Raw genomic sequence first — 24,647 nt, 5'->3', positions numbered from 1 at the left:
TTCAAGGGAAAAACCGACGCGAACAAGAGAAGTAGCAAGAAGAATTCCTAGCGCCAAGGAAGGACTTTTGTTACCGTAGCATGTAGCTGTCCCGGCACGGCTTCGCCAAGCACTACTGGAATATCTAGAGGAGTGGACGATCCAGAGGGAGAGGGAGAGGCTGCGTTGTGGCTTGTGTTGCGGCTGCCCTCCCTCCTCTCCACTATATATAGGAGGAAGGGAGGAGGGGTGGCACCCTATGGTTTCCCCTAGGGCCGGCGGCCAAGAGGTGTCCACCTCCTACAAGGGAGGTAGGGCACACCCTTAGGGAGGAGTCCCTCTCCTCTAGGACGGACTCCTCCCACCTACCACCATTGGGGCGCATGGGCGCTTGACGTCGGCTGCTAGCCCACTAGGGGCTGATGCACCACCTCTTCAGCCCAGATGCCCCCGGGAAGGGTGGGGCCCTCTCGGTAGATCCCCGGAACCCTTTTGGCACTCCTGTGTATTATCGAGAAAGCTCGAAACCTTCCCGTAACCCGTATATCTCTTTCCTATATAACAATATTTGTCTCCGGGCCATTTCGGAGCTCCTCGTGAGGTCCGAGATCTCATCCGGGACTCCGACCAACTTTCAGTTACCACCACACATAACTCACTAATACCAAATCGTCATCGAACCTTAAGTGTGGTAACCCTAAGGGTTCGAGAACTATGCAGACATGACCGAGACACTCTCCGGTCAATAACCAATAGCGGGACCTGGATGCCCATATTGGCTCCTACATATTCGATGAAGATCTTTATCGGTCGAACCACGATGTCATGGATTCAATCAGTCACGTATACTATTCCCTTTGTCCATTTTTATGTTAATTGCCTGAGATTCGATCGTCGGTATCTCCATACCTAGTTCAATCTCGTTACTGGCAAGTCTCTTTACTCGTTCTGTAATACAAGATCTCGTGACTAACTCCTTAGTCACATTGCTTGTAAGTTTCTTGTGATGTTGTATTACCTAGTGGGCCTAGAGATACCTCTCCATCACGCGGAGTGACAAATCCCAGTCTTGATTCACGCCAACCCAACAATCACCCTCGGAGGTACCTGTAGAGCACCTTTATAGTCACCCAATTACGTTGTGACGTTTGATACACACAAGGCATTCCTCTGGTGTCCAGGAGTTGCATGATCTCATGGTCATAGGAACATATACTTGACATGCAGAAAATAGTTGCAAAAAACTGACACAATCATATGCTACGTTCGTAGTTTGGGTCTTGTCCATCACATCATTCTCCTAATGATGTGATCTCGTTATGAAATGACAACTCATGTCTATGGCTAGGAAACCTTGACCATCTTTGATCAAGAAGCTAGTCCTTTAAAGGCTCACTAGGGACAGTGTGTTGTCTATGTATCCACACATGTATTTGAGTTTCCAATCAATACAATTCTAGCATGGATAATAAACGATTATCATGAACAAGGAAATATAATAACAACTAATTTATTATTGCCTCTAGGGCATATTTCCAACAGTCTCCCACTTGCACTAGAGTCAGTAATCTAGTTCACATCACTATCTAATTCACACCTAATGAGTTCTAGGGTTTGATCATGTTTGCTTGTGAGAGAGGTTTTAGTCAATGGGTCTGAACCTTTCAGATCCATGTGTGCTTTACAAATCTCTATGTCATACTGTAGATGTTGCTACCACGCTCCATTGGAACTATTCCTAATGTCTGCTCCACTATACCAATCTTGTTTGCTACTTAAAGTCATCCAGATTGGTGTCAAAGTTTGCATCGACGTAACCCTTTACGACGAACTCTTTTAACACCTCCATAATCGAGAAATATTTCCTTAGTCCTCAAGTTACTAAGGATATTTTTGACCGCTGTCCAGTGATCCATCCCTGGATCACTCTTGTACCCCTTGACAGACTCATGGCAAAGCACACATCAGGCGCGATACACAACATGGCATACTATAGAGCCTATAGTTAAGGCATAGGGGACGACCTTCGTCCTTTCTCTTTCTGCTGCCGTGGTCGAGCTTTTAGTCTAACTCAAATTCACACCTTACAACACAACGAAGAACTCCTTCTTTGACCGATCTATTTTGAACTCCTTCAAAATCTTGTCAAGGTATGTATTCATTGAAAGTTTTATCAAGTGTCTTGATCTATCTCTATAGATCTTGATTCTCAACATTCAAGTAGCTTAATCCGGGATTTCCTTTGAAAACACCTTTCAAACAACCCTATATGCTTTCTATAAATTCTACATTATTTTCGATCAACAATATGTCAACTACATATACTTATAGAAATTTTATAGTGCCCACACTCACTTTCTTGTAAATACAAGTTTCTCATAAACTTTGTATAAACCCGATAACTTTGATCATCTCATCAAAGTGCATATTCCAACTCCGAGATGCTAGCTCTAGTCCATAGAAGGATTGCTGGAGCTTGCATACTTATTAACATCCTTAGGATCGAGAAAATCTTCTCGTTGTATCACATACAACCTTTCCTCAAGGAAACCATCAAGGAAACAATGTTTTGACATCCATCTGCCAGATTTCATAATCGAGAAATATAGCAACTGCTAACATAATTCCAACACACTTTAGCATCGCTACAGGTGAGAAAGTCTCATCGTAGTCAACTCCTTGAACTTGTCAGAAATCTCTTTGTGACAAGTCGAACTTTCTAAATGGTGACATTCACCATCATTGTATGTCTTCCTTTTAAAGATCCATTAGTACTTAATAGCCTTATGACCATCAAGTAGTTCTTCCAAAGTACAAACTTTGTTTTCATACATGGACCCTATCTCGGATTTCATGGCCTCTAGCCATTTGTTGTAATCTGGGCCCACCATCGCTTCTCCATAGCTTGTAAGTTCATTATTGTCCAACAACATGACCTCCAAGACAGTTCCTTGTCCTTGTCGGCCACTCTAGAGCAGTACATGTCCTTGTCGGCCTACGAGGTTTGGTAGTAACTTGATCTGAAGCTTCATGATCACCATCACCAGCTTCCACTTCAACTGGTGTAGATGCCATAGGAACATCTTCCTGCGCCCTTCTACTGTGTGGTTGAAGTGATGGTTCAAAAACCTCATCAAGTTCCACCATCCTCCCACTCAATTCTTTTGAGAGAAACTCTTTCTCAAGAAATAACCCATTCTTAGCAACAAATGCTTAGCTTTCAGATCTGAGATAGGAGGTATACCCAACTATTTTGGTATCCTGTGAAGATGCATTTATCCGCTTTGTGTTCGAGCTCATCAGGCTGAAGCTTTTTGACATAAGCATCGTAGCCAAAAAAATTGAGCAATGATAGCTTAGGTTTCTTGCCAAACCATAGTTCATACGGTTTCATCTCAACGGAAATATATGGTGCCCCTTTTTAAAGTGAATGTGGTTGTCTCTAATGCATAACCCCAAAATGATAGTGCCAAATCGATAAGAGACATCATAGAACACACCATATCTAATAGGGTGCAACTACAATGTTCGGACACACCATCACATTATGGTGTTCCAGGTGACATGAGTTGTGAAACAATTTCCATATTGTCTTAAATGTATACCAAACTCACAACTCAGATATTCACCTCTATGACCACATTGTAGACATTTGATCCTCTTGTCACGACAATCTTCAACTTCACTCTGAAATTGCTTGAACTTTTCAATATTTTAGACTCGTAATTCATCAAGTAAATACACATGTATCTACTCAAATCATTTGTGAAGTAAGAACATAACGATATCCACTGCGTGCCTCGGCACTCATTGGACTGCATACATCAAATTGTATTATTTCCAATAAGTCACTTGTTCGCGCCATCTCACTCGAAGACGAGGCCTTCAGTCATCTTGCCCATGTGGCATGGTTTGCATGTCTCAAATGATTAGAAATCAAGTGAGTCCAAAAGATCCATCTGCATGGAGTTTATTCACGTGTTTACACCAATAGGCATGGTCCGCATGTCTCAAATGATTCAAAATTGAATGAGTCCAAAGATCCATCAACTTGGAGTTTCTTAATGCGTTTTATACCAATATGACTTAAGCGGCACTACCACAAGTAAGTGGTACTATCATTACTACTTTGCATATTTTGGCATCAATATTATGAACATGTGTATCACTACAATTGAGATTCAGTAAACCATTCGCATTAGGTGCATGACCATTAAAGGTATTATTCATGTAAACAGAATAACCATTATTCTCTCACTTAAATGAATAACTGTATTGCAATAAACACAATCCAATCATGTTCATTCTCAACGCAAACACCAAACAACATTTGTTAGGTCCAACACTAACCCCGAAGGTAGAGGGAGCGTGCCATGGTGATCACATCAACCTTGGAAACACTTCCAACACACATCGTCACCTCACTTTTAGCTAGTCTTCATTTATTCAGTAGCTTTTATTTCAAGTTACCAACATTTAGCAACTGAACCGATATCTAATACCCAGGTGCTACTAGGAGTACTAGTAATATACACATCAATAACACATATATCTAATACACTTTTGTTGACGCCGTCAGCCTTCTTATCTACCAAGTATCTAGGGCAGTCCTGCCTCAGTGACCATTCCCTTCATCATAGAAGCACTTAGTCTCGGGTTTGGGTTCAACCTTGGGTTTCTTCATTGGAGTGACAACTGACTTGTCATTCTCTAAGTTTCCCTTCATTCCTTCTGCCCTTCTTGAAACTAGTGGTTTTACTAACTATCAACACTTGATGCTCCTTCTTGATTTCTACCTTCACGGTGTCAAACATCACGGATAGCTCAGGGATCATCTTCTCCATCCCCGGTATGATATAGTTCATTCACGAAGCTCAGTAGCTTGGTGGCAGTGACTTTGGAGAACTATGTCAATCACTGTCTCATCTAGAAGATCAACTCCCACTCGATTCAAGTGATTGTAGCATCCAGACAATCTGAGCACATGCTCAATGATTGAGATTTTCTCCTTTATTTTGCAGGCAAAAATTCTTGTCGGAAGTCTCTTACCTCTCAACATGGACACAAGCCTGAAATCCTAATTTCAGCTCTTGGAACATCTCATATGTTCCGTGACATTCAAAACGTTTTGGGAGCCTCAACTCTAAGCCGCAAAGCATGGCGCACTAAACTATCATGTAGTCATCAAAACGTGTATGTCAGATGTTGGAAACATCCACAAACTATGCTTGGGGTAGCACACCGAGCAGTGCATTAAGGACATAAGCCTTTTGTGCAGCAATGAGGACAATCCTCAGTTTACGGACCCAGTCCGCATAATTGCTACTATCATTTTTCAACATAGTTTTCTCTAGGAACATATAAAAAATAGGGGAGGTACAACGCAAGCTAATCATCTACAACATAATTTGCAAAGACATTTTTGACTATGTTCATGATAACGAGTTCAATTAATCATATTACTTAAGAACTCCCACTCAACTCAACATGCCTCAGGTTGTTCGAGTGTGACATGATCCAAATCCACCAACCCATGTCTGATCATCACGTGAGATGAGGTGGTTTCAATGGTGAACATCTCCATGTCGATCATATCTACTATATGACTCATGTTCAACCTTTCAGTCTTGTGTGTTCCGAGGCCATGTCTGTACATGCTAGGCTCGTCAAGTTCAACCCGAGTGTTCCGCATGTGCAAAACTGTCTTGCACCCGTTGTATGTGAACGTAGAGTCTATCACACTCGATCATCACATGGTGTCTCGAAACGATGAACTTTTGCAATGGTGCACACTCGGGGAGAACACAATTTTATCTTGAAATTTTAGCGAGGGATCACCTTATAATGCTGTCATCTCCCTAAGCAAAACAAGGAGCATAAAAAGATTAACATCACATGCAAATCATAAGTGACATGATATGGCCATGAACTTGTGCCTTTTGATCTCCATCTTTAAAGCACCGGCATGATCTCCATCGTCACCAACATAACACCATGATATCCATCATCATGATCTACATCATCTGTTGCCATCAAGGTTGTCAATCCAACCATGCTTGTACTACTATTGCTACCATTTAGCGATAAAATAAAGCATTACATAGCGCTTAATGATTGACATGCAGGTAATACAATAATTAAAGACAACCATATGGCTCCTGCCGGTTGCCGTAGCATCGACATGCAAGTTGATATTAACTATTACAACATGATCATCTCTTACATCAAATATATATCATCATGTCTTTGGCCATATCATATCACAACATAACCTGCAAAAACAAGTTAGGCGTCCTCTAATTTGTTGTTGCATGTTTTACGTGGTCGCTATGGGTATCTAGCAAGAAATCTTCTTACCTACGCAAAGCCACAACGGTGATACGCAAGTTGCTAGTTAACCTTCTACAAGGACCATCTTTGTCAAATCCGATTCAACTAAGGTGGGAGAGACAGACACCCTCCAACCATCTTTATGCAACAAGTTGCATGTCAGTCAATGGAACCGGCCTCTCGTACGTGGACGAGTAAAGTTGGTCCGGGCCGCTTCATCCCACAATACCACCGAATCAAGAATAGACTAAGGAGGGAAGCAATATGAATATCAACGCCCACAAACTCCTTTGTGTTCTACTCGTGATGTCATCTACGCATAAACCTAGCTCTGATACCACTGTTGGGGAACGTTGCATGGGAAACAATTTTTTTCCTACGCTCACCAAGATCAATCTATGGAGACTAACATCTACGAGAGGGGGAGTGCATCTACATACCTTCGTAGATCGCTAAGCGGAAGCGTATATAACACGGGTGATGTAGTCGAACATCTTCATGAACCAAATCGCAATTCGTCCCCCGATCCCATCACGATCCGTCCCGCGATCTCATCACGATCCATCCCGATCTAGTGCCAAACGGATGGTACCTCCGTGTTCATCACACGTACAGCTTGATGACGTTCTCCGCTCCTTGATCCATCAAGCGAGTGCAAAGAGGTAGATGAGTTCTCCGTCAGTGCGACAACGTGACGATGGTGGTGGTGTAGCTGTCCCGGCACGGCTTCGCCAAGCACTACCGGAATATCTAGAGAAGTAGACGATCTAGAGGGAGAGGAGAGGATGTGTCGTGGCTTGTGTTGCGCCCGCTCTCTCTCCTCTCCACTATATATAGGAGGAAGGGAGGAGGGGTCGCGCCCTAGGATTTCCCCTAGGTCCGGCGGCCAAGAGGTGTCCACCTCCTACAAGGGAGGTAGGGCGCACCCTTAGGGAGGAGTCCCTCTCCTCTAAGACTTCTCCCACCTACCACCATTGGGGCGCATGGGCCCTTAGGGTTAGCTGCCCAGCCGACCAGGGGATGGTGCACCACCTCTTTAGTCCATGTTCCCCCGGGAAGGGTGGTCCCCTCTCGGTGGACCCTCTGAACCCTTTCGACACTCTGGTGTATTACGAGAACACCCGAAAACTTTCTGGAACTCGAATACCTCTTTGCTATATATCTATCTTTGTCTCCGGACCATTTCAGAGCTCCTATTGACGTCCGGGATCTCATTTGGAACTCTCAACAACTTTGTTTACCACCACACATAACTCATTAATACCAAATCGTCACTGAACCTTAAGTGTGCAGACCCTACGGGTTCGATAACTATGTAGACATGACCGAGAGACTCTCCGGTTAATAACCAATAGCGGACCTGGATGACTGTATTGGCTCCTACATATTCGACGAAGATCTTTATCAGTCGAACCACGATGCCAAGGAATCAATCAATCCCGTATACTGTTCCCTTTATCCATCCGTACGTTACTTGCCCGAGATTCGATCGTTGGTATCTCCATACCTAGTTCAATCTCATTACCAGCAAGTCTTTTTACTCGTTCCGTAATACAAGATCTCGTGACTAACTCCGTAGTCACATTGCTTGCAAGTTTCTTGTGATTTTGTATTACCGAGTGGGCCGAAAGATACCTCTCCATTATGCGGAGTGACAAATCCCAGTCTCGATTCACGCCAACCCAGCATGCACCCTCGGAGATACCTGTAGAGCACCTTTATAGTCACCCAATTATGTTATGACGTTTGATACACACAAGGCATTCCTCTGGTGTCGAGGAGTTGCATGATCTCATGGTCATAGGAACAGATACTTGACATGCAAAAAACTAACACGATCAATGCTATGTTCATAGCTTGGGTCTTGTCGAGTACATCATTCTCCTAATGATGTGATATCGTTATCAAATGACAACTCATGTCTATGGCCAGAAAACCTTGACCATCTTTGATCAACGAGCTAGTCCTTTAGAGGCTCACTAGGGACATTGTGTTGTCTATGTATCCACACATGTATTTGAGTTTCAAATCAATATAATTCTAGCATGGTTAATAAACGATTATCATGAACAAGGAAATATAATAATAACTACTTTATTACTACATCTAGGGCATATTTGCAACATTTTATTCACTTCCAATGCACGAGAGTATGGCGGTTATAGGGATGCCGAGTTCCAAAATGCAAAAAATATATCTTATGTTGTCAAATAATTAATTTCTTGGTAAGTGTTGGTATGGACGGTACTCGTGGATACGGCTAGCCGTGGAATGTGAACGAATTGTAGAAAAAGGAATAAACTTTATTTTCAGTTTGGGAACTGCCTATAACTTGTTTAGCATGGAGGATATTGAAACTCTTAGTCATTCTCATTGACACGAAAAACATGCCACCCAAAAAAAATATCTCTAAGTTTTTCACTTTGAACCCTCGCACATATTCAAATCCGTGCTTCCCTTTGCGAAGGGCCTATCTATTTATTTTATGCAATTTTTATTTTTGAATTGAGTCTCCATCTTCTCTTATAAAGCACCAACTAGGGAATACCATTATCATACTTGAGCATAGGATGTAGTTAATATTTGAGTGTGTTGCATGAATGGATCAATGACAAAGCTTGATGGGCTAGGAATAACATTCTTTATCATTGATATTTTGAAAACTTAGTTGCTTACTGATATGCTTGAGTATTTAAATTTTCATGTCAAACTATAGACTATTTCTTTGCATCATCTATAAGTGCATGGTGAAATAAAAATAATATGATGAACTTGTGAGGCAGCATTCCACATCAAAAATTCTGTTTTTATCATTTACCTACTCGAGGACGAGCATGAATTAAGCTTGGGGATGCTGATACGTCTCCAACGTATCTATAATTTTTTATTGTTCCATGCTCTTATATTATCATTCTTGGATGTTTTATGATCATTTTATAACAACTTTATATCATTTTTTGGGACTAACCTATTGACATAGTGCCTAGTGCCAGTTGCTGTTTTTTGCTATTTTTTTCCTTCACAGAAAATCCATATCAGATGAGGTCCAAATGCCATGAAACTTTATGGAGATTTTTTCTGGACCAGAAGGTAACTTGGGAGCCAAGAATGCGCAACATACAAGACCTAGGGGGGCCACTAGATATTAGGGTGCGCAAGAGCCCCTAGAGTGTCCTCGTGTCTAGTCGGGCCATCGGGCGCCTCCTCCACCACCTATGAGCGTTATAAATACCCCAATATTCAGAAAACCCTAGGCAAGTTCTAGACCGACGAAGTCCAATCTAGAGCCCGTTCCGGAGAGGAACACGATAACGCAGGGGTTCACCATCCTCATTGATGCTCCTTCCATGATGTGTGAGTAGTTCATATCAGACCTACGGGTTCGTAGGCAGTAGCTAGATGGATTTATCTCTCGTTTTGATTCTCAATACAATGGTCTCTTCGAGATCCATATGATGTAACTCTTTCTTTTGTGGTGTGTTTGTTGGGATCCGATGAATTGTGAGATTATGATTAGATCTATGAAAACATATTCATGCTTCATTATTATAGCCTCGTATTTCTTCTCCAATATTTGGTTTTTGTCTGGCCAACTTGATCTTTTATCTTGCAATTAGAAGAGGTGCTTTGTGATGGGTTCGATCTTGCCGTGGTCAATCTCAGTGACAGAAAGAGACATGACACGCATGTATCGTTGATATCAAGGATAAAATGATGGGGTCTATTCCTACATGAATAGATCTTGTCTACATCATGTCATCGTTCTTAAGGCATTACTTCGTTTCTCCATCAACTCAATACACTAGATGCATGCTGGATAGAGGTCGATGTGTGGAGTATAAGAAGTAGATGCAGGCACAAGTCGGTCTACTTGTCTTGCATGTGATGCCTATATACATGATAATTGTCTTGAATATCGTCATAATTATTTGCTCTTCTATCAATTGCCCAACAATAATTTGTCTACCCATTGTTTGCTATTTTCTCGAGAGAACCCACTAGTGAAACCTACGCCCCCCGGGTCTAGTTCACATCATCTATTTGCAATCTATACTTTGCTATTTGCATTTCTATTTTATTTTCTCTTTTATTTTGTGATCTATATTATCAAAAAACCCAAAAATGCCTTGTTGCATTCTATTCGCTATCACTCTTATTTGCATCTATCAATCTATCCTTACTTTACCCACGAGGGATTGACAACCCCTCCACACGTTGGGTTGCGAGGATTTGCTATTTGTGTGCAGGTGCTGATTACATAGTATTGTGGATCTTACTAATGGATTGATACCTTGGTTTCATAACTAAGCGAAATACTTGACGTCGTTGTGCTATGTCACCCTTTAAGCTTTGAGGGAAACCAACGCATCAGCGAGGAGTAGCAAAGCCGAGGTGTCTTGTGCCTTCCAAGGTGTAGATTCCCCATCATAATAAGAGAATTTTGTCTAGGTAGTCCTTAAACTGGCAGCAAAGCTCGTCATCTGAAACCTAGATTCATACTCATAGTTTTGGCTTCGGAGTTCATAGACCTTATCTTTGAGGTGATCAACCCACTCTTGAAGTTTGAAAAGAACCTTCCCCACATTCTTGGTGTCCAGCTTGTTCTCCGGGATGAAGTCCGTGATCATGGAGTGGTTAGCACTCAAACCACGTTCAACCATCCCTTGTCACTTGAAGATCTCCCGTTCCACCGCTGCAAGCCTAGCCTTCTCGCTTTCCTCCTTCTTGGCACCTTGAACACCCCGTATGTGAAGCACGCCCTCATGCATCTCGATGGCTTGAGGGTGCCTCATCACCTATGACGGGTAGGGGTTGATGACCTTCTCGAAGAACTCGTCCTTGGAAGGGCTTGTTGAAGTCATGGCAATCAAGATTTGTTAAAAAACAGCCCGAAACAAGAACAGAGGAGAATCTCGCGATGCGATAGTGAAAACGACCGGGAGTATATATAATGATTTTTTCTGGACCATAATACGTGCTCGGGAAGAAATTGGAGTCCGGGAGGCACACGAGGGCCCCACAAGCCATCATGGCATGGCCCGGGGGGCGTCCTGTTAGCTTGTACCTCCCTCGTGTGTCCCGTGGACTCATTTTTATTTTTGTAATTTTTCTAAAATACCAAAACCGACAGAAATTATTTTTTTGGAATTTTTGGAGTCGGTTTACTTATTGTGCCATGTACCTACCCCTTTTCAGGTTTCTGGAGTGTTCTGGAGAACTTCCTTTATGTGCTCTTTAGGTGTTATGACTTGGATGATATTAGTCTTCTCATTAATGGGTGCACGTGAAATATAATGTTTGATTCTTTGTCCATTCACTACTATCAGGTTTTTACCTTCGAAGTTATTACTTTTTATGGCACCGCAGCGATAAACCTTCTCGACAACATAGGGTCCTTCCCATTTGGAGAGGAGTTTAGGTGCAAAAAATCTGAAACAAGAAGTGTATAAAAGCACTAAGTCTCCTACACTAAATTCTTGTTTTTGAATTATCTTGTCACGCCATCTTTTAACTTTCTCTTTAAATAACTTAGCATTTTCATCAGCTTGCGTCCTCCATTCATCTAATGATCTAATATTAAATAACCTCTTTTCACTGATGTCGGCATCAAAATCGGTAGATCTCAAGTAGGGGGCCCCGAACAGTGGACATGGGGTCGATGGATTGCAGGAGAGAAGGGGAGACAATATTTACCTAGGTTCAAGCCCTCTTGAGGAGGTAAAACCCTATGTCCTACTTGATTATATTGATGGGAACGATGATTACAGAGTTGATCTACCTTGAAATCGTATGACCTAAAACCCTAGATGAGATAACCTTCCTATATGCATAAGAACCTCTAGTTTATATAGACACGAGGGTTCCTAGGGTTACGTGTTACCAACCTTAGCCGGGGATAGATGGGCCTAACTAGTCCTCTTGACTTGAATGCACGTCTAGTCTTCGGAGCTTTCCATCTTGATTACGAAGTTGTCACACAATCCGGTCTTCAATGATGCAGCCCACATGGTCGGCCCATAGGGGATAACCTGACTGCCCGAGGACCCCTTAATCCAGAATCCCCTCGGTAGCCCCTGAACTTGTATTCAAGGCTGATGTGTATGGTCTCTAGAAGTCGGACACTTAGAATAATCAGCTTGAACGGCGAGTTCCTCTTATGTTCAGCTCGCATCGGTTTAGTCGCTCCAATGACATCGCGTTGTCAAAACCGGCATCATTAAATCTAAAGGCTTAAAGGCCCAGAGGTGAACAGGCCCTTATGCGACAACTCTTGTGATGAAAAGTCGCAATAACTAATAATGAGGAAAAATCGAATCGCAGCTCAAGGACACTTTCCCCAGGGCACGTTCTATCAACAAAGAGATCGTGTCCCGCATTTAAGGGGATTCGAATAATGACCTGGTCCATCCCACACACGCTCAACGGTACGTTCGTTTCGGGAAGTGTCGGAGCCAGTAGCATAATAAGCGCAAACCCTTTGTTTTACGACCTCCCATACAAAGAGAGAAAAGATCCAAATCCCACCACAAGCATTCCAAATTCGACTCCCCCTCCTTCCAAGCTCGAGCGCCCAGATCCATTTTATCTCCCACCCTTTCTAGCCACCCCCATTTCCTACGTCTCCGACGGGGACATCCAGGAGATGAAGCATTGTGGCTATCTCGCGGCCGACATCGCCGACCGAGCACCAAAGAAGGGCCAGGTGGTACCTACACTAAGGCCTAGTGAGCGGGTGGTGTTCGTCCCCGACTTCCTCTAGGGACTGGGCTTCCCGCTTCACCCCTTCGTTAGGGGTTTGATATTTTATTATGGGTTAGATTTCCACGATCTTCCCCCATTATGTCATGCACGTTTCCACCTTCATCACTGTTTGCAAGGCCTTCTTGCGGGTTCATACGCACTTTGGCCTCTGGCTTAAAGTCTTCAACATCAAGCCGAAGTCGGTCAGGAGTCAGCATGCCGATTGTGGTGGGGTTGTGATAAGAAAGCTTTGCCATGTGGCATGGCCGGAGGGCACCTTGATCGACACCATCAAGGGCTGGCAGAAGGAGTGGTTCTACATCACGGAGCCACGAGACGCAAACTGGGCAGTGCCTGACGCGTTCAGATCTGGACCCCCTGTGAGGCTAACCTGATGGGTTAAGAAAGGCCTAGACGGGGGCTCAGTTTCGGATGTGAAGTTGCTGCAAAGCGCATCAAGCAGAAGGTGGCGACGAACATCTTGTTGAATGACGTAGTCTAGGTCATGCTCCATCGCCGCATCCTTCCCTGTCAGCGCTGGGATAACCCGATGTGGTCTTACAAGCCCAGTGACCCCTGGGTGGTGCAAGAGTTCTACCACACCACCCATGAGAACTTGTGGCGGATACTGCTCAAGCCACAACAAGAGTGGCTTTCCGAGAATGAATACACCGGCTTGGATGCTAAGACCCCCCCCTATGGAGTTACGTCCGAGATCTTATACTTACCTAAACTTTTCATTTTATTGAGGGTCTTACCATCTCTCCTATCGTTCTTGTGGGATTGGATGGCCTAAGCCGAGAACATAGACGGACTAGCTCCGCTGCCCGAGGAACCTCGGTCACCTCTGCTGAGCTTGATGTTGGTAGTGGCACCATACACGACGTGAGAGAATAAGAAGAAGGAGACCCACGGCGGTCTCTGTTCGAGGGGTTCCTTGGATACCAAGTCCGGGTCACCCATGCCTCCTCTAGCCACGAGGGGGAGGATGCAGAAGACGAGGAAGAGAAGGACACTCTCAAGACAAGGAAGAGGGAAGCGCCAGAGGGAGACAAGGAGGGGCTACCTCGTCGGCTGCGAAGTCCAATAGCAATGCCTCCCTGCTCGGTGTTCTCATGGATTCCGATGGCAAGCACGAAGCCTTCGAGATGATTCCTCGCCGAACCCCTAGGGTCAAGCCCCCGTGTTAGAGCATATTTCTCCATATGTGGTTTTGGTAATTGATGACAATCCCTATGGACTAATGGTTTCCTTAAGTTATATTTATAGGATTTGTCCATAGGAACTTCTTGAAGTCCATCTGTTGGGTTCAAGGAGTTTATATGATGACCAAGGTGGTATTCAAGGTATTATCCAAAGAATGGTCATAGAGACACAAGGTTGATCAAAATCGTCAGACAAAGAGTAAATCAAGATGATCAACACACAAAGCGTACAAGATGTATCGAGAGGGATCAAGTGATCCCATGGTATGGTAAGCATTGTCCATTACGTGTTTGTGTACTAACCCATGGTCTTCGTGAGTGTTCTATGTGGGGTTAGGTGTGTTTCCATGGGCTTGCGTCTAGAGGAAGATCTCATACAACCCATGAAGGATGATGTCAAGTGGTGATCGCCATCAAGATTGCGATGTGCAAGTTCAAGTGGATCAGCATGAAGATATCATGATTGAAGCTTGCCGTCCATTGTGGTGGCAATGGACTTGTGAAGATATGCTGAAGAGCGGCTCATCCATGTTGTGTATGGGGGAGCAATCAACTAGTCTTCATCAAGCCAACGCAATCAAGAAGGTGGTCCATCTTGAGGAAGCCAAGATCATCGTCATCTAGCTCAAGAGGACGAGGTGCAAGGTATAGGTCTGCCCTTGATAGGTTTTCTGTTTTAGAATAGATTGTCGTACTGTCAAGGGGGCTCTCAAGTGAATAGCTCGATTGTATCGTTCGTTGAGAGATCAAACCATTTGCATCCTTGCATCATACTTCTTGGTTCTTGTTTGGTGTTTATATTTGTGAGTCTTAGAGCTTATGGTCATCTTCATGGCAAGCTCGAGTTCATCGAAAACGGAGTCCATATGCATGTACTATGATGTTTTCGATGTTGGAGTTTTTGCCAGTTCTTCATTCATAAAGGTCTAACATCTCTATATCATTGGCATTTTCATATCTGCATGGTCTTAATATCATTCCCTGTTTGGATAGCTCTTGTCATCCTGAATCCAACAAGCTTGGGTTTGCTCGATTCGGAGCACGTATGCGAAAGTTATGGTTGTTTCAGTGGCGAGCGGTAGTACCGCTCCCTAGCGGTAGTACCGATCCGGGTGGGCGGTAGTACCGCTTCGGGACGGTAGTACCTCTCTCTGAGCGGTTGTACTTCGTCGGACTTTTTGCGAATACTTTTCCAAGTGGTGGTAGGCCCAACAATAATATCTTTTCTATCGTGGCCTAGCGGTAGTACCGCTCCTCGCCAGCGGTAGTACCACTAGGGGCAGCGGTAGTACTGCTCCTCGCTAGCGGTAGTACCGCTAGAGGCAGCGGTAGTACCGCGCCTTGCCAGCGGTAGTACCGCTGTGCGCGGGCTGTAAGTGGGGGTAACGGTCTGATTCCTTCCCCCACTGTATAAAGGGGGTCTTCTTCCCCCTTGGACTCGTCTATCCGTTGAGCTCGTGTTCTTCCCCCATTGTTGACCTTCTTAGAGATTCCTAACTCTCAATCCCTCCAATGATTCTTGCTAGTTCTTGAGGGAAAAGAGAGAGGAGATCTAGATCCACATCTCCACCAATCACTTTCTCCTCTATGTGAGGGGAACCCCTTGGATATAGATCTTGGAGTTCTTTGTGAGATCCTTGTTCTTCCTCTCATATTTCTCCATAGCTTTTGTTGTTGTGGAGGGATTTGAGTGTGAGGGACTTGGGCATCCTAGAAGCTTGGTGGTGCCTCGAAGCTCAATCATTGTGGTGTAAAGCTTCGGGCAAGCATCGGGGTCTCCAATTAGGTTGTGGAGATTGCCCCGAGCAATTTGTACGGGTACCGGTGACCGCCCCCAAGGGTTGCCATTTGTACGTGTTCTGTTGTGGTTTTGTCATGGCAGATGTCCTCGTGAAAGGACTTAGTGTTGGGGCCATCACACCTTGGTGGCGACTCAAAGGGGTTGAACGGGAGTGAGACAGAGATTTACCCAGGTTCGGCCCCTCGTGAGGAGGTAAAAGCCTACGTCCTGCTTTGTGTTGTATTGATGGTGTTTCGATTACAAGGAGGGCGTAACTCGCCTGACCTAGTACTCGATGATTTCTAACGTATCCCTCCTTCCCTGGGACTCGCCTTTATATATAGGTCGAGCCCTTAGGGTTTACAAGAGTCTTTGTCATCACACAAGTCATGATTCTTTCTATCTCTAAGTCGTCATGCTTTACAAGACTGGAGTACTCCCGACAATTGGTTCTCCACGAGGATCTTGAACCGCCATCCAGCTCCCGGGCCTATTGGGCCAACGCTTTAAATCGTCAAAGGATGAGTCGTCCACTCGGTGACCCGGCCCAACTAGGGCGGGTCACACCGCAGATAATATCCCCAACATTAGGCCCCAGATTGACTTGAACCTGTTCACGCCAATACTCTTACCTAGTTAGGGGCGGCTCATTCTGCTCCTTTTATGCATCATACGCTTAAACCGCCATCTGTTGTGGAGATACCCAAGTCGCCGAACCACTTCTTGTTGGCATCATCTTATCCCTCTAATCTCGGAAGAGATAATGACGCAATCCCCAACGGATCCTTCGACACAAATATCCCGAAAATTTTGGGCGCCATTATAGGGAATCTTCATCCTGTCGTCAGTTCCCGCGCGAGGCGCCTTGATTCCAGCGCCCGACCTAATAAATAGGCTGGGGGAAGGGGACAGGGAACATTTCCACCTACCCATCTTGTCGACACCTTCTTCCTCGCGACCGCAACAAGAAACTCCACCGCCGCCCGAGGATCTCCGTCTCCGGCCACCGCGTCCGACGCATCCCCATGCCGACTAAGCGAGCAACACTCACCGCGGATCTTCCTCGGTCGCCTCCGGTCGCCTTCATCAGGTCAGTCCTCCGCCATTAGAGGTAGATCTTAGCTCCTTGAGGTTCGTTGCTTGCTGGTTCTTTAGAACACCTCGAATGCCCCCATAGTCGCTGATTAGTTCACGATGATAATAGTAGGTACAGTAGCATCGACCATATCCTCAGTTGATTAGCTCCTGTTTGAAGATCCAAAAAGGCTCCTGTCAAATCAGCTTTGCTATTCTTACCCTAGCCGTAAGCTGTTCTTCTTTATCCAGGCTTTTTCATTCATTTTTGCCTGCTCTGTAGATCTATATGTTACTGCCTGTTGTACAATACTTGTTTGTAGATCCATACTTCACCATTTTAACGAACATCTCGGAAGCTCTGAGCCATCTTTCTTAAGCAGTAGGAAGTTCATAAATCGCCCTTGTATTCTAACCTGGCCCCTTGTTGGCGAGTCAACAAACTTCCTTAGTCACCTGAGAAATGTTCGGCGAATTAATTGATCTTTTAATCACTCTGTAAGCGCTCGGTGAGTTAATTTACCCGTAATCTCTCCCTTTGTAGCATGGGTACCGTTTTCAAAGCCGATTGGCTCCCGACCAAAGTTGATGAAGCTTTTCTCAACGACTGTGTGAAGACGGGAAATCTCGGCCCGCAAGAGGTTATCGGATGGCGATCCGGGTTTGGAGAAGAAATTCCCAACCCGAAGGAAGGGGAAATAGTCGTCTTTGGTGAGCACCTCGAACGGGGGTTTAAGCCGCCAGGATCAAAATTCCTCACAGATGCCATGACTTTCATGAACGTCCGCCTCCAAGACTTAGGATCTAACTCGATTAGCAACTTATGTCAGTTCCAAGTGTTCTGCGAAGCCTACTTGCGGATGGAACCTTCTGTTCCTTTGTTCTGGTATTTCTTTCATTTGAATCGCCAGACAGAATTTTCCAATGGCCCTAGCTTGGAACTTGGAGGCGTCAACGTTCAACGCCACAGGGACAACCCTTTCCCATCACTCGCCATGCCAAGCCATCCCAAAGGCTGGGTCAAGTCTTGGTTTTATTGCCAGGAAACTTCTCCTGAGGGTGAAAACAAGCTCCTTGGCTATAGGGAGGAACGCCTTCCGACAAACTTCAAACTTCCAGACAAGCTTACTGAAGAAGAGGAGTGAGATCTTATCCAGTGCTATCCGAGTTAAGATCTCTGACAAACAACAGTCAGATTTGATCCGCTGCTGGGTTGAATGGCGCATCCTCCCCTTAAGTCGCCGAGATGGCTTAATGTGTGAGTTTGATGGCACCTTGGACCATCCCCAGTGCTACTTCCGTATAGCACTGACAGAAAATGACATTGTATCCATCATCAAGAAGCTGACCGGCGAGCCCTTGGCCAAGTGTGGCCAAATAGGTCTTAAGCCATTCTGCAAGATCAACCTGGCGCCAAAGGTAAATAACTTAACCCACCTTTACTTTATTCCTTCCGACTTACATGAATTGTGATTCTCATAATAGAAATGGCACTTCAGAAAGGTGACAAATTCTGGTCCAAGAGGACGAAAAAGATGGCCCTGAAGCAAGCCAGGCCGCCCCCAAAGTAGAAATCCAAGGGCAAAGGTAAAGCCGCCGTTACTGAACCGTCTGACGCAGACGATTCCCAAGTCGGCGATGTATTTTTAGAGCTACAATTCTATCTTCTTTGACTTGCCATTCATTGCTATAGTTTTGTGTTTACACCTCTGTATCTCTTGTGTAGAATGAGGGCAACGACAGCCAAGAAGACTCCATAGAGGTAATTTCTGTTTCCTCCGACTCATCTTCTCCTCCGCCTAAGCCAGCCAGGCGGATTTGTGGGAAGGTTCCCATGTATCACCCAAATGCTTGTTTGGATCCTAATTTCCTTTTGAAGAAAACGCAATATGCTTCCAATCGGAAAACTCGGAGTCATTCTGGAGACTTGGTGTCCGGGTTACCAACGAAAACTCCTACCAATAAGAGGCAGAATGAGGTATCCTTTTAACAACATCCCCTTTCGTTTCCTTTTGGACCATGTTTATAACTCGCTCATACCTTGAGGCATTACTTTTGCAGAATTCTCCCCCTTCATCAGGCGACTCAGTGATGTCAGCCCTTCCGCCGATGATCCGCGTTCCAGGGTAAGTTCTTATAGTACTTACATTATCCTGATAATGATGATGTCTGTTTTTAAGTGCACCCTCTTCTCCTTTAGGGCACAAGCGAAGAAGAGGAAAACTGGCGGGTCAACTTCCACTACAGCTCCGGAGCCTATTGAAAAACCGGCGCCGACTCAGGATAACCCGGGCAAGGATAAACCTGATGATCAAGCGGATCTCCCGAATTCGCCCAAGGAAGGCATGGAAATGCCCAATCCACCGAGCCCGTTGAAAACGGCACAGGATCCAGATGCTGTGATCATCACTGGTACTCGCTTTTCTAAGCCGGCTTCAACAGTCTTGTCGAAGCACGTATCATCATCAGCCCAGCCTTCTATTGAACATCAAATTTCCAAGGCCAAGCTATCCCAATATGAAAATCTTGAATTTAAAGAACTCTGCTCCGGCTTTGCAAGTCGCTTGGAGGCGAGTTATGAAATGGAAAAGAGTCTGCTCCTTATGATGAAGAACAGACATGAGGTACGCCTTAATGTATACTATCCTCATTAACCCCCAAGGGCCGGGTCATCTGTTAAAAGATGAGCCGGGTCTTGATAGTAGAAAAATCTTTCGAGCTGTAACCCCCAAGGGCCGGGTCATCTTTTAAATGATGAACTGGGTCTTGATAGTAGAAAAATCTTTCGACCTGTAACCCCCAAGGGCTGGGTCATCTTGTTGAAAGATGAGCCGGGTCTTGTCATTAGAAAAAATCTTTTGACCTGTAACCCCCAAGGGCCGGGTCATCTTGTTGAAAGATGAGCCGGGTCTTGTCATTAGAAAAAATCTTTCAACCTGTAACCCCCAAGGGCCGGGTCATCTTGTTGAAAGATCAGCCGGGTCTTGATACTGTATAATTTTGTCTAAAAAATTTATACATTAGCCCCCAAGTGTCAGAGATGTTACTTGCAATAATTCTGAGACTTGCCCCTTGATAATATATTTTGACAGGAATCTCTTGCCCAAGCTGAGTCGGCATTTGGCGACTTCAAGAAAAATTTAGCCGATCAGCAAGACGCACGGGCAAAATCAGAAGAAAAATATCAAATAATCTTATCTGAGATGGAGAATCTGAAGTCCGCCCACAAAAAGGCTCAAGCTGATCAAGACGCCGTGGTAAAGCGAGCGGAAAAAGCTGAAGCCAAATTGGAAGCCGTGCAACAAGAGCTGGCCGGCTAAAAACAACATATCTCCAACATGGCACAGGCTATCTTTGGTAAGAAGCAAAACCCTCATCTTGCACTTTGTAAATAAATAACTTAGTATGAAGAAGTTACTGACCATCATTATCCCTTATATAGGTCCGAGAGCCGCCAACCTTCAGAATGATTGCGTCCTGATGCTGAAGGCGATTTACACATTAACAGAGCAACTGTATACCGGAAGCATGCTGACCGTGAAGGCAGTGATGGGTGCCAAGGAACCCATAACATCAATCAAAAAGATGCTTGGCTGCTTATCTACCCTTGTGCCTCAGATCGGTGAGCTAACCCGGCCAGCTGCCCGAAAAGGGGTACTGACTACGTTGAGACGGTGCTTGGCGTATGCTCCAGAGTTAAAACCCAAAGAAGTAGCAGCAGGCTTTCCCCAGCTCAAGGACGACGGGTCAGAATTTTCTCAAGAGGATTACCAGCGCGTTGTCAAAGAATCCCGCTTGGCGACGACTCAGCTTGCAGCAAGCTTGGATTTATCAAAGTATCAAGCTGCTTATGATGATTAGAATAAGAAAGTAAACCCGCCAACCTTTGTGACAACCAGCTTGACTCCGCGTCGACCCAAGAACCCTTATGATTTGGAGGAAGATCTCTCATCATTTCTTAACGATGAAAATGAATTTGCCGCCTTATCCAAGTGTAATTGGGTATTGGGCGACTTGCAAATTGAAGTCGGTCAGAGCTCAAAGCAGGCTGACCGGGGGACATCAGTAGAGTAGTTCTACACGGATTTGGCCATCAGAGCCATGTAATAAGTTATTCGTAGAAAACAACCTTGTTCTGTGATTTCTTTAAAACCCTTGTGTCGCCCTCAGGGCGTATTATGATACTTGACCCGCCATGGCAATAATGATTTTGATCATCAACCTGTTAGGCTTAAAAACATACACCAAACCACCTCAGCGAGTAATGGATGATAATAAGTAATAACCGACTCAAGATGTTAGGGTGAATCGGAACAATTTGAAAAACCTTGTGGCAGTGCGAGGAAGGTGAAAAATAAGAATTTTGTCGGCTCATTCAAGTCGTGACAGTATAGGACGAGTTGTATAAACTCAAGTGCTACTCGAGGGAGACTTTTTGTATAAAAAAGCTCAAGTATTTAGACTGGCTGATCAGGCACGAGTCAAGCTTCGATGAAGCAGGTTCAGTGAACCAATGGTTTCTCTATTTTCCATGTGGGGCGCTAGCCGGTACGAGACATGTTTTAACCAAGGCGAGTTCAGGGTCCATAAAGCGGAGTAACTGGCCAAGAGTTCATGGGTCCATATGGCGATTCGGCCAACACACAGTCCAGTATAACCATTTGTAATGCGGTAATTTTTCGCAGGCCAAATGGGTAGTAAGGCTGATCTCAGTGAGAGGAAGCCCCCAAGTGACCTATGATTAGGGGAAAGACCGGTCATAGGATTGTAGAAGCGTATACGCTATTACCACAAAACGACTTGGGAACAAATAGCCCCCAAGTAAGCCGGCCTAATCCACAGAATCATATAAGGCGCCTATGTTTGAACCACGCGCTTGTAGCGACTTGATCCTCTTTGGCTTATCGATACCCAGTGTTGTAATAAGTGCATCATGGCGACTTATGCTCTCTCGTATGGATAGCGTCCATGCTTGGGCGACTTGTTAAGGAGCAAAATAAAAGATCCATACTTTTAATAAGATGAAATAGCAGGAAAGCCCCCGAGCTCGTGGGCATCAATTTTATTGCTTCATAAAAATGAAAAACTTACAATTTTCCAAGAGAAGAAAAATACAGAGCTATAGCTCAAGTGTAATAAGGCCGCAAGTGGGCTATGTTCCAGGGGCGAGTTGACTCAGCCTCCGTGGTTGGCTGATCAGGCCGAAGATCCACCAGATAGTATGACCCGTTGCGAAGGCTTTTGCTGACGATGAACGGTCCTTCCCATGGTGGTGATAACTTATGCATGCCAGTGCGATCTTGGATCAATCGAAGCACTAAGTCGCCCTCCTGAAAGGTTCGGCTCTTGACCCGGCGGCTGTGGTAATGCCGCAAGTCCTGCTGATAAATAACCGATCGAGCCGCAGCCAAGTCGCTTGTTTCCTCCAAAGCGTCCAAAGAATCTTGACGCGCCAACTCATTGTCCTGTTCCACATAAGCAACAACTCTGGGCGAGTCATGCCTAATGTCAGTGGGAAGAACAACTTCTGCTCCGTATACCAGGAAAAAGGGAGTAAAACCCGTAGAACGGTTTGGGGTGGTCCGGATGCTCCATAATACTGAAGGCAACTCCTCAAACCAACACCCTGGAGTGCGTTCCAGGGGAACCATAAGTCGGGGTTTGATTCCTCGCAATACTTCCTGATTCGCTCGTTCCACCTGCCCATTAGATTGTGGATGCGCCACTGCAGAGACATCAAGCCGGATGTGCTCACAATGGCAAAACTCCTGCATCGCTCCTTGTGATAGATTAGTACCATTATCAGTAATAATGTTGTGTGGATACCCGAACCGGCTTTGGATGATGTCCCCGAGGGGAGCGGAGCTAACCACCATGATGGGATGCTCTTGGAAATAGTGTTTGAGCTTTCGACTCGCCATAAAGACCCCATAGACCAGCTTCTGCCAGTGCGGGTATCGTTGCTTGGAGAGAGTTAGCACCTCACTAATGAAATACACCGGGCGTTGCATCAGATATTCCTTCCCTTCTTCCTTCCTTTCGACGGCCACTTCCACGCTCACCGCCTTGGAGTTCGCCGCAATGTACATAAGCATATGCTCTTTTTCAGTCGAGGCGGCCAAAACCGGCGGGTTGACCAGCTGCTGCTTCAAGGCTTCAAAAGCTTCGTTGGCCTCGTCTGTCCAAACAAAACTGATAAAGGGGAATAACTTTTTCTCCCAGGCGGCTTATGAAGCGACTTAAAGCCGCGATACGACCCGCCATCCGTTGAACTTGATTGATATTCGTTGGTTTCCCAAGCGAAGTAATCGCCTCGATTTTGTCCGGGTTGGCTTCAATGCCGCGCTCAAACACCAGGAAACCCAACAACTTTCCTGCGGGAACGCCAAAGACACACTTCGTGGGATTAAGCTTCATCTGGTATACCCGCAGATTGTCAAAAGTTTCCCTTAAATCTTCCAAGAGCGTCTCCTTCCTATGAGTTTTAACCACAATGTCATCAACGTAAGCGTGGACGTTGCGTCCAATTTGGCCATGGAGACAATTTTGGATGCAGCGCTGGTAAGTCGCCCCAGCGCTTTTGAGCCCAAACGGCATGGACACATAGCAAAAAGCCCCGAAGGGGGTTATAAAAGCTGTCTTTTCCTGATCTTCCACAACCATCTTGATTTGGTGATATTCGGAATAAGCATCCAGGAAACACAAACGCTCGCAGCCCGCCACTGAATCAATGATTTGATCGATGCGGGGAAGGGCGAAAGGGTCCTTTGGATAGGCTCTGTTAAGATCCGTGTAATCAATGCACATACGGAAGGTGCCGTTCTTCTTGAGAACCAGGACCGGGTTAGCCAACCATTTGGGGTGGAAGACCTCTACGATGAATCCGGCAGCCAAAAGACGGGCGACTTCTTCCCCGATTGCCTTGCGTCATTCCTCATTGAACCTGCGAAGATATTGCTGAATCGGCTTTGCTTTTGGGTCTACATTAAGATGGTGCTCAGCGAATTCTCTCGGTACACCAGGCATGTCAGAAGGTTTCCATGCGAAGATGTCCCGATTCTCAAGGATGAATTCGATGAGCGCGCTTTCCTATTTGGGGTCCAGAGCCGTCCCGATAGTGAACTGCTTGGTTGAGTTACGAGGGACGTAATCCACTATCTTAGTGTCATCTGTTGGTTTGAACTTGAGGGGCGGCTCAGTGTCTGTTGTTGGCTTCTTTAGAGGTGACATATCTGCTGGATCAACATTGGCCTGGTGATATTTGAGCTCTTCTGCAGCGCAGGCGACTTCTACGTGAGCCGCATCCCCTTCTTCACACTCTCTTGCTATCCTCCTGTCACCATCAACCGTGATGGGCCCCTTAGGACCGGGCATCTTGAGTTTAAGGTAAACATAGCAGGGGCGAGCCATGAAACGGGCGTAAGCCGGTCGCCCAAACAGCGCATGATAGGGGCTCTTTAACTTGACCACCTAAAACATAAGAGACTCACTCCTGTAATTAGATGATGTTCCAAACGCAACTGTGAGTTTAACCCGGT

Source organism: Hordeum vulgare, chromosome 6H (assembly GCF_904849725.1).
Source record: "Hordeum vulgare subsp. vulgare chromosome 6H, MorexV3_pseudomolecules_assembly, whole genome shotgun sequence".
NCBI lineage: Eukaryota > Viridiplantae > Streptophyta > Magnoliopsida > Poales > Poaceae > Hordeum > Hordeum vulgare.
Note: the sequence above shows the minus strand (reverse complement) of the source record.